At 42.9% G+C, this 10,623-nt stretch overlaps 1 long non-coding RNA gene across 1 annotated transcript in view; it reads left to right on the top strand.

The window, feature by feature from the left end:
• Positions 1–1,626: 1,626 nt before the first annotated feature.
• Positions 1,627–10,623, top strand: part of LOC115072642 — a 19,557-nt gene continuing 10,560 nt past the window's right edge. The window contains exons 1-2 of the long non-coding RNA XR_003851679.1: positions 1,627–1,725; positions 2,508–2,623. This is a non-coding gene — a long non-coding RNA (uncharacterized LOC115072642). The remainder of the gene's footprint in view (positions 1,726–2,507; positions 2,624–10,623) is intronic.

Raw genomic sequence — 10,623 nt, forward strand, 5'->3', positions numbered from 1 at the left:
TGTGGGATGTAAGAAGTCCTTACATGTGCCACACTAAACCATTAAGATCATGTCAGTAATTTTTTGACCAGTAAAATGTTGGATTGAGAGCCTTTTTGTCTATTAATTCTGGCTAATCATTAGGAATGTATTTTGGAGACTTTCAGGACAGCTGTGTGCTTATAAAGTTCATCTTTCCTTTATGCATTTGTTTGTTTTTGAGACAGGTCTCACTTTGTAGCCCAGGTTGCCCTGGAAGTCACTATGGAGCAGAGCCTGTCCTTGAATTCTCTTGCCTCAGTTCCCTAAAGGATGAGATTACAGGGTTTTACATATTTTGCCACTAAGTTTTCTGTGTATATGTGTGTGGGGTTGGGATGCCCACAGAGGCTAGAAAAAGGCAATGGATCCCATGGAGCTGGAGTTACAAGTTATGAGCAGTCCAATGTGGGTGCTGGCAACTGAACTCAGATCCTCTGGAAGAGTAGCAAGCACTCTTAACTGCTGAGCCATTTCTCCACACATATCCCACCACCCCCATGTTCTTTGATGTCTATATAGACTGCTACGTCGTCTTTGCATCCTTTGTAACTACGTTAAGGATGACCCGTATACTGTAAGTGCCTTTGCCTGACCACAACACAAGTGTGCCACTCCTGCTTCTGTTTGTCATTGGCCATATATCTTTTTCTTTCTTTCATGTTGGTATGGTTCACCTGAAACTCACTAGGTAGACCAGACTAGCCTTGAATTCACAGAGATCCGCCTGCCTCTGCCTCCCAAGTGTTGTGATTAAAGGCATGTGCCACTCCATCCATCTTGCCTAATATTTTTTGCCTATCATTTTATTTTCAAATTTATTATGCTTGTTTCAAGTATGAACCAGTATTTTCATTGAAGTACATCTCCACATTAATGTTTTTCCAGCACATTAAGCTTAAGCCTCTTTAACACTGAGCCCATTATTTCCTTCCCAAACCTTTTTGTTTCCATCTCAGTTGTGTTGAAAGTGATTTTCTATGAAGCATCCAATCATCCTTGCTCTGAGTACCATCCCCTCCTCACCCTCAGCCCAGGGACTCCAGGTGGCTGATAGCATTTCCTCATTGCCCACCGTAGAGATGCACAGGTGACTATGCCTGGCCAATTAGCACCTTCCTCTAAGCCTGAGTGGATCTAGACAGAACACTTGCAGTTTAATAGGACCCAAAAGACAAGGCCTCGCTCTTTCAAAAGAGGCATTCAGAGCACAGACGTGGTTGAAAAGCATACTCCCTGGACCTAAATCCCAGCTCTGACTCTTGCTTGAAACTTTGTGCTAGTAGTTTAATGAGCCTCAATTTCATGTAGGATATTTGTGAGAATCACGTGTCAAAATATATAACATGTTAGGATAATGCCTGTGCAAGTTTTTTTTTTTGTCCCAGATCTAGAAGGACAAGCGTGGAGCTTTTAACACTCCTGGAGCACATGGAGTTGAGAAGGAATGAGGTCAACATGATACAAAACAGACCCAGAGGACAGGGGCCTGGACCCACACAGGGGTGAGGCCCTGGAACAAATCGGTCCTAAAACTGGTTGTGCCGAGAACCTTTCAGTTACATAAACCCCAAACTATCTATTTGATTTAATGTTCTTTGACTTGCATCAGAAAAATACCTAACTGATAACAGTTGGCCAGAGTCCTGAGCTAGAAAATTGGGACCTGCTGCATTTCCCTCCCCCTCGCTGTCTGCATCATGTGCGGTAAGTCTGCCAGTTCTGCTTCCTTAAATTCTTTTCACTCTGATTCTTTCTCCACTCCCATTCCTCTACTAAAGGGAAGTGGGGGGTATTGAGTGCTTGCTGGATATTTGTTAAGTGCTTAGAGACTGTGGTTGGGTGTGTGAACTATTTAATCTAACATCTCTGTGAGGACCCTGAAGTGCCCAGCCAGTGTGACTGACCAGTCTAAGGTCACACAGTGAGCCAGTCATGAGGCTGCCACTCTGGATATGATCTAGCTCTAGGTAAACATGTCCTGCTTAGCTAACCCAGAGAGTAATGCCTGTAGTGCTTGTTCCAATCTGTACTTACACGGAACTGACTTGTGCATTTACTTAGTCCTTTTTGAAAATGGCAGTGACTCTAGAACAGTATAGTCAATGTCACGGGTCACATATACCCTTCTTGATCATTTTTCTCAGGGACTCAATCATTGAACTCTCAGTCTACTCATCCTCAGTCCCAAACTTGCTGAGCCTGTTTGCAAAGAAAGGAGAAGCCCAGCTAGGCTGTAGTCAGGCTACGTCCTTTCTTTCTTAATGTCATCTCCTGGGATTCCGAGTTCTTATCCCTTGACACCAACTCTTAATCCTCTGGACCAAATAGTGGCAAAACCACATGTATCTCCCTTGTCCATCTGGGAAGTGACACAAGAGAGATATCCTACCAGAGAGAAGAGGCGTACAAAAGAGGCATGGGAAACCTACAAAGCAAAGACAGGCTGACAGCAGGAGAAGAAAGCATGACTTGGCCCTGTCTTCCAGGTATCCACCTTCTCTCTCCTGTCATGTCACTTCGTCCTCACTGCAGGTTGAGAGCAGCTGTGTCCTCCACTGTTGTGTGGCTGACTGTAGTGCAAAAGCATGGACTTCTATGTCAGGTAGGCCTCCATTCAAATTTCAGCTTCCCAGGCACCCCACTGTAGGACCCATCCGTGGTGAGAAGACACAGGAGCCAATCAATGTTTTTCCTGTTCTGTATCACTACCAATACACCAGTTAATACAATACTCTGACACCAGGTGTGTGGGGCTCTTTCCTCATGCACCAAACAATCAGCCAGTGCTGACACCAGATTCTGCAGCAGTCAACCAGCTGGGTGTCCTCTGATCCAATCCAGTTCTGACTCTAGTGACCAGGAGGTAACATCAGATGCCGAGGGTTTGAGAGCTTGGTCTCCAAGGCTGCTGTCACTTCAGATGTCATTTGTAAATACAACATTTGACCTGTGCTTCTGAATGATCACCTCTAATTTGAGGCTCCCATGATTCCCTCTCTGAGTTTTACTCATTTGCTAAGATGACTCAGAGAACTCAGGGAGGCATGAACTTAGGTTTACTTGTTTATTACAAAGGACATTACAATGGGTACTGATAAATATCAGGAAAAGCATTAGAAGAGGGCAAGATGTGAGGGCTCCAGAGGCATGGAGTTTTAATGCCCTTTCCAGGCACCCTACCCTCCAGGGACTTCCACATGTTAAGCTATCTGGAACCTGCCTGGACTCAGTCCTTTTGGGTTTTTATGTAGGCATAACTGGTTAAATCATTGACCACTCTTAGATGTTATGGCAGTGAGAGTAGAAACTTCCAGCCCTCTAATCCTACTGTGAATGAACAGTCCCTGTCCTGAAGCTATTTAGAGGCTGCCAGCCACCATTCATCATATTATTACACAGAGAGATACTTACCACACTGGATAGTCCAAGGAACTGGGGATTCCAGGAAACGGGACAAATACTAAATCCATATCTTACAATATCATAGGCAAGCTACTTGTTTGTGTTCAATTTCCTGATCTTTATAATAGGAATAAACAAATAGTGTTTCTTATACTGGCTGGTAAAGACACATATTGATACACTCATCAAAATGAAATTCTTTTCTCATGGTGCATATCAGGTACTGAATAAATCATAGCCTTATTTAGTAAGAGTTTTTCCTAAGTCCACAGAGTCAGTGGCCTATGGAATACTGACCTCTTGCTTTGTAAGATCTTAAGAGTGTTTTCCAAACAAGCTACGTGGCTGGTCTCACTCCCAGGTTTCAAGCTCTTCCACAACAGGAATGATTCCCTGCCTTTTTAACATAGCAGGATAGATATATAGACTGGCTTTTACTTATGCACTAGTCCCCTGAAGTAGAATAGCATTTATTGTGCTGTGTATTAATTACTTTTCTAGTTTCTGTGATAACATATCTGACAAAATCAACCCGAGGAATGGGGGGGTTTATTCTGGTTCATGGTTTAAGAGAGGAAATCCTGTCATGGTAGAAGGCACAGCAAACAGGAGCATGGGGCAAGAGGCAGAGAGGTATGAATGCAGGTGCGGAGCTGACTTCTTCGTTTCTCTCTTTTGATTCAGTCCCAGAACACGCCCATGGACTGATGATGCTCATATTCAGGTTGGGTCTTCTCCCCTCAGTCAGTGCTCTCTAGAAATGTCCTCATAGACAAGCACAGAGGTATATCTTCTAGGTGATTCTAAATTCTGTCAGCTTGAAAATCAAGACCAGTCATTACATGCTGATAGTGAATTTTCTATTCAGAAGTCTGTGTGAATGGTAATTGTGAGGCAAATGCCCCTCTGAGGTAAGCAAGCACCAGGGCACCTTGTTCACTTATCTGCCAAATCCAGGATCAAGTTTCTCTGTGTTACTTCTGATCAGGGAAACCATCAAAGGGATCATTAGTGATCTAAGTCATTCACATTTTATATTCAAACATCATGAAAGAAAATATGACCTATAAGAATAACACCTACAGTATGGAGGATCATTTCAACTTCTGCTGGAATAACAGATCTTTAGTCAGCAATCCCAGAAATAATTATGTCTATGTACGGTGTGTGTCTATGTACCTAGCTAATGATTCATTAGGTGAGTCATTTCTTCTCATAACCCTTCACCTGTTCCGTTTGGTGGGTTCATGCACTGGAGCCTGGAGTCTTGCCCTTAAACGACTGACTCGCCTCTTTTCAGTAGCCACTGGTTACCAATGGTTCCTCAGAGAGGGCTGGGGTTTCTTACTGACTTCTATGTCTATGCTGGGATCTTTTTCTGGCTTGAACTTTTGTGGGACTTGTGCATACTGTCACCATTGCTGTGAGCTCACATGAGTCATATGAATACCGGCTGTCTGGAAAACTCTGTTTCCTTGTGGTCACCTACCACCTCTGGCTCTTACAACTCTTTCCACCCCCTCTTCTGCAATGATTCCTGAGCCTTGGAAGGCAGAAATTTAATATAGGTGTCCTATTCAGGCATAAGCATTCTGCACATACCCATGACTTTTAAAATGTTTTTGTTTGTTTGTTTAGTCTTTTTGAGATAGGGTCTCCCTGTAGTCCCAGCTAACCTGGAACTCTCTATGTAGACCGAGCTGGCCTTGAAGTCACAGAGATTCTCAAGGCATGCACCACCAGCACTTTAAATGTTTTTTAAATATTTTATCATTTTCATTTTATGTGTATGAGTGTATTGCCTTCATGTATGTGAGTGCACCCGTGTGGTGCAGTGCCCACGGATGTCAGAAGACCACGTTAGATTCCCTGGAACTGGAGTTATGGATGGTTATTAGCCACCATGTGGGTGCTGGGAATTGAACCTGAGTCCTCTGAACAGCCAGTGCTCTTACCACTGAGCCATCTCTCCAGCCCCCATACTCATGACTTTTAACCATCACTTTTCTGATGATTCGTTCTATCAATGGTATTCTACTCCTACTGTGTTCCTGCCACAGTATAAGATGCCCTAGTCGGGCCTCAAGTTTAGCCAGTCATTAGTAATCATTGTACTACAAGGTAGCCACATATTCTCCTATGATATCAGCAAAGACATCAGTGTCCTCTCAAATGATCAGAGAGGAGAAAGTCCTATGGCTTTACATTAAATACTAATCTACACTGTGCAGTTTTGAATATGATTTCCCATATGAGTTTGCTATTATATAACTTTCTCAATCTGAGCTATTTTCTCCTTGTGTCATAAATCAATTGTAGTTCAGAGTTCCTTGACCTTTCATTTCCCATAGCACTTCCACAGCCGTTTGGGATGGGATAAAACAAGCTGTTGTTGGAAGTCCACTAATAACAGTCCCAGATCTCAGAGAGGACAAGATTGATTACACAGGAGGAAGAGCAGGGCAAGGTGACACAGAAGTCTGTTTGGGAAACACTGGGGAAGAGTGAAATGGCCAGTAAAATACGATGTGTGGCACTGGCTCCAGCAGTGTCACTGTTAAAATTGTTATCTGCCTAGAGTCTACCCCACACTGCTGAATCAGAATGATGAAGAAAGCACTTCAGCTGAAGCCAGCATACAGCCAGATACAGGGAGCACTGTGGGAAAATCTTCAGTAGGCAGCATGGAGGAAGGGTACAGGCCGTGAAGCGGAAGGATGGGGGCTTCTTGCCACTGGTTAGGGGGAAATGTTAGAAATGTGGCCTGGAGAGATGGCTAGGACAGTAAAGTGCTTGCTGCTCAAGCGTGAGGACCTATGTTTGGCATATGCCTGTAATCCCAGTGCTAGGGAGGTAGAGACAGGAGGATCCCTGGAGCTCTACTGGCCAGCCAGACTGTTCAAATTGATGAGCTCCAAGTTCAGTGAGAGATTCTGTCTCAAAATATAAGGTGGAGAGTGATTGAGGAAGACACTAGATGCCAACTTCACACACACACACACACACACACACACACAATTAAAATATGAAATAAAGCGGGCATGGTGGCGCACGCCTTTAATCCCAGCATTCAGGAGGCAGAAGCAGGTGGGTCTCTGTGAGTTCAAGGCCAGCCTGGTCTACATAGTGAGTTCCAAGACAGCTGGGGCTACAGGGAGACCCTGTCTCAAAAAGACCAAAAAAATAAAATAAAATGAAATAACATAAAGAGAGCAGAAAACAAGATTACCAGCCCAACAACAGAGCACGGCATTAGAGGTACATTTGACATAGCAAAGAAGACCATTCTAACATCAATCCAAAACGAAATACATTTTCTCTTGAGTGTTCTGACTGGATAAGAACTGAATTAAGATTTGACTGCTGGATGAGATATGGGTAGTGTAGGTGCTCCTTTGAGGAATGATATTTCCTGGTGGTTGGGCAGAGCTGGCCTTCTCTATGGGACCTTTGAAGCTTCTCCTTTTTTTATGATTCTGGCCTCACACTTTCACAAGGGAAATCAGTGGCTCTATTGAGAAACCTAGGCCTTCTGGTAAAATGTCAACTGTCAAATATCACTGATTACACAATCACTGCTGACATTAGCTACAAGTCCTTGTTATGATAATAACAATTTATGAAACAGTGGTCATCATTGTTGCCTGAATTTTCCTTTCTATTAAGAATTCTGAAAAGTTAGAGAGCAGCAAGAGTGGGGTTTGGTGTCGAAGGACCAAGCTTCAGTTTCTACCTCATGTGCTAACTGAGTCATCTTCTGGAATACTGAATTTTTGTTCTCTTTCTAACTCTAAGCTTCAGTTCACCATCTGTAAAATAAGCATCGTCCCTACTGTGTCCTTCTCTATCTCAGAGTCAACCCTGAAGGGCCATTACAAAATGTCTGTGGAATTGCTTGGTAAAGCTTAATATAATTCCCAGAAAGCAGAAGCATTCCCTCAAATGTCAAATGAACATTGTTCTGGATAGTTGTTTTGTTCTGCCTTGATTACAGATGTGAGCAGCCACACTTTCGTTTCAGCTGTTGTTGTTTAGACAGTTGTTCTCTGTGATCCATGCTGGCCTCAAACTCATGATCCTCCCCCCTCAGCCTCCCTAGTGCTGGGACAGAGATGTCACCACAATGGTCTGCTAAAGATTTCTGAAGAAGCTTATGAATATCTTGATCCTCCTCACCTTTACCAATATTTCTAATGCCCACTGAAGATTCTTGCATGAATCAATTATTAACATGATGTTAACAGTAGGTTTTACATTCTAATTAAAGAAGATAGCTAAATAAAAGTGTCATGTGGGAATGGATAAGTGTTACAGTGGGAAACAGAGCAAGGGAGAGGATTAAAGAAGGTCCATGGGGTTCTGATTTTTAACTAGAGTTGTCCAGGAGGACCTCGGTGAGAAAATTAAATTCTAAAAGGACCAGTGGATGACTTGTGCGGGGAAAGACCAGGCAGAGTAAAAGGCTAGAGCCAAAGCCTTGAAGTGGGGCTTATCTGGAACACTCCAGAAATGACAAGGAGCCAGAGAGGTGAGCCATCATGGGAGTTTTCAGCTTTTACTATGAATGATCAAAAAACCATAAAATGTTTAAAGAAAGAAGTGACATAATGGATTATTGTGCCTGAAACCCAAGCTTCTGCCCCACTCACTGTTCCCTTGTAACAGAGAGCAAGCCATTAACCTTTCTGTGTTTCCTGCCCCTCCCTGATGAAATGGTAATAAAGGTAAGCATTACTGAGCTAGCATAAGGAAAGTGCTTAAAACAAGGACTGGCAAGTAGTAAGTGCTCAATAAATGAAGATTACTATTTTTGTTTCTAGTCCAGAAAGTGGCCCAGGGTAGGGTTGTATTCAGGACCCTAGCTTTATTTCTTGTATGTGTGTACTTAGCCACCTGACCCCTCAGGGCTTTTTAACTCTGTGCCTGGACAAGATATCCTGACACTATATGCAAAATGTCATGTATGTGTGGGGATCACATGATGATGAGATTCCAAAGTTGTCCTGGATCTAAAGTTGTACAGAAGAGAGGTGCTCATTGGATTCTGGGGAGGAAATTTTAGGGGATCAAGTTGGTAGTTAGCTAACTTTATAACAGTCTGAAAGGTAATTTGGTATTTGGTTCATCATTTTTCACGTCTTTCACAAGGAGCTTACACCAAATGATGTCTAAGATCGCTTTTTTTTTTCTTTTTTTCTTCTTTTGAGACAGGGGCTTCCTTTGTAACTCAGACTAGCTTTGAACTTGCAATGTTTCTGCCTCAACCTCCTCAGTGCTACAATTATGTACCACCACACCTGGCTCTAAGATCACTTCCAGATCTAATATTGTAGAATACAGTAATTTTCCTTGGAAGGAAGTAAATCAGTTTACTGATAAGCAGAGCATCTCTGTTAGTCCTCCTCTGAACAGACCTGCAGTTTCTAGGACTGATTTGTATCATGTAGGCTCTTTGCCATACAAACTTTTATCGGTTTGCTGTGCAATCTCTCTGATCTGTACACTGCTCCCTTCACAGACAAGAAAACCCAGACCAGAGGCTTAGCCTCTGCAGGCTGAAGGAAAAAGAAACATGCCTACCATGCACTGGGATCTGTTCTGACATCTATTTCTTTATTTCCAGCTCATGAGCTCTTTGTAGTGCAGGGATTAGTGTGGGGATTGTCATTTCCACTTTACAGAAACAGAGTCAGAAGCGAAAGATTTAAGGTCCCAGAACATGGAAATGGAAATGAGGCTCAAGTATATTCCACCTCCAGAGGTCTGTTTTTTTCTCTTTGCCTCTGCCTTCCTGCATACATGTGCATTGATTGAGCCATGCACTAAAATCCATCCATTTCCCCCTGACCCATGATCTATAAATAGTGTTCTAATGAGACCTCTTTTTTAACAGCTGGTAGACAAATAAGCACTAATCTCCTTTAACCAAACAAAAGGGTGAATACAGTATCTTCATTTCTTGCACCTATTTCCTGAAAAGCCTTGATTCCCCCAGCCTCATTCACCCTTCCGTCTCCCCTGCCAGTCTCTCCTCCTAGCCTGGGTCCTGTCCCATTCCTTCTCTTGGCACCCCAGACACCTGGGGAACCACCACTGCTTCCAGATCCTCTGCATCCAGACCAACCCATCCCCTCAGTGCAGTCTTCAGGAGTACTTGGGGCCTCTTCCCGCTCCCATCTCTCTTTGTGTCTCTGGGTGGCATGGCCACCAGCTGCCCTAAACCAGCATCTTTCCTGGGCCCAGCTCCCAGGCCAATCCAACCCCCAAATTCCTGAGGCCAAAATCTTTCCTGGAGGGAGCCAGACCTTAGGAGAAAGGCTGAGAGCATCTGATCCTATTTGACTTGGGCCTCTGTGGGAACTCCTGAAGACAAAGCAATCTGGCCACTCCAATATAAAATAAAAAGAGAGAACCAGAAGCTTAGAGGAACCAGCTTTTCATGCACAAAAAAGTAAACCACAAAGACACATAAAGTTCCCAAAAAGAAGCAGAACTAAACTTGAAGGCTTGAGTCTCACACAAGAATCAGAAACTACAAAAGAAATTCACATGTCAAAATCACAGAGAAAAAATAACACGAAAAACCAAAATAACATATCTCCACCAAATACCAATAGTCCTCTAGAGGAGTACAATGAGAATCCCTGGAGATAATGCAGGACATGGAATGCAAAAGAACAATTATAAGCATGATAAAAGAATTCAGTGAATTTGAAGAACACAAAAAAAGAAATCAAAAAACTGAAGGAAGATAGGGATAAACTCAATGAATTCAGAAAAGAGTTAGAAATATTGAAGAATACTCACACTGAAATGAAGAAGGAAGTGAAACACTCAGTAAGCCAATTAAAACTGACAGGAGAAATCCTCACCAATAGGATGAATGAAATGTAAAACAGAATATCAAGACTGGAAGATAAAGTGGACGAACTAGACCACTCAAGCAAAGATTATGAAAAATTTAAGAAATCACAAAAATGGAATATGCAGGAATTGAGTGATACCATAAAAAGACCAAACTTGCGAATCATAGGCATACAAGAAGGAGAAGAATCCCAAGACAATGGCATGGACCAGATCTTCAACAGAAATGTAGAAGAAAATTTCCCGAACTTAAAGAAAGACATGCCCATACAAATACAAGAAGCATACAGAACACCAAACAGACAGGACCAGAACAGAAACTCTCCACGGCACATC

This window comes from Nannospalax galili, unplaced genomic scaffold, assembly GCF_000622305.1.
Source record: "Nannospalax galili isolate Female #2095 unplaced genomic scaffold, S.galili_v1.0 scaffold763, whole genome shotgun sequence".
Lineage (NCBI taxonomy): Eukaryota > Metazoa > Chordata > Mammalia > Rodentia > Spalacidae > Nannospalax > Nannospalax galili.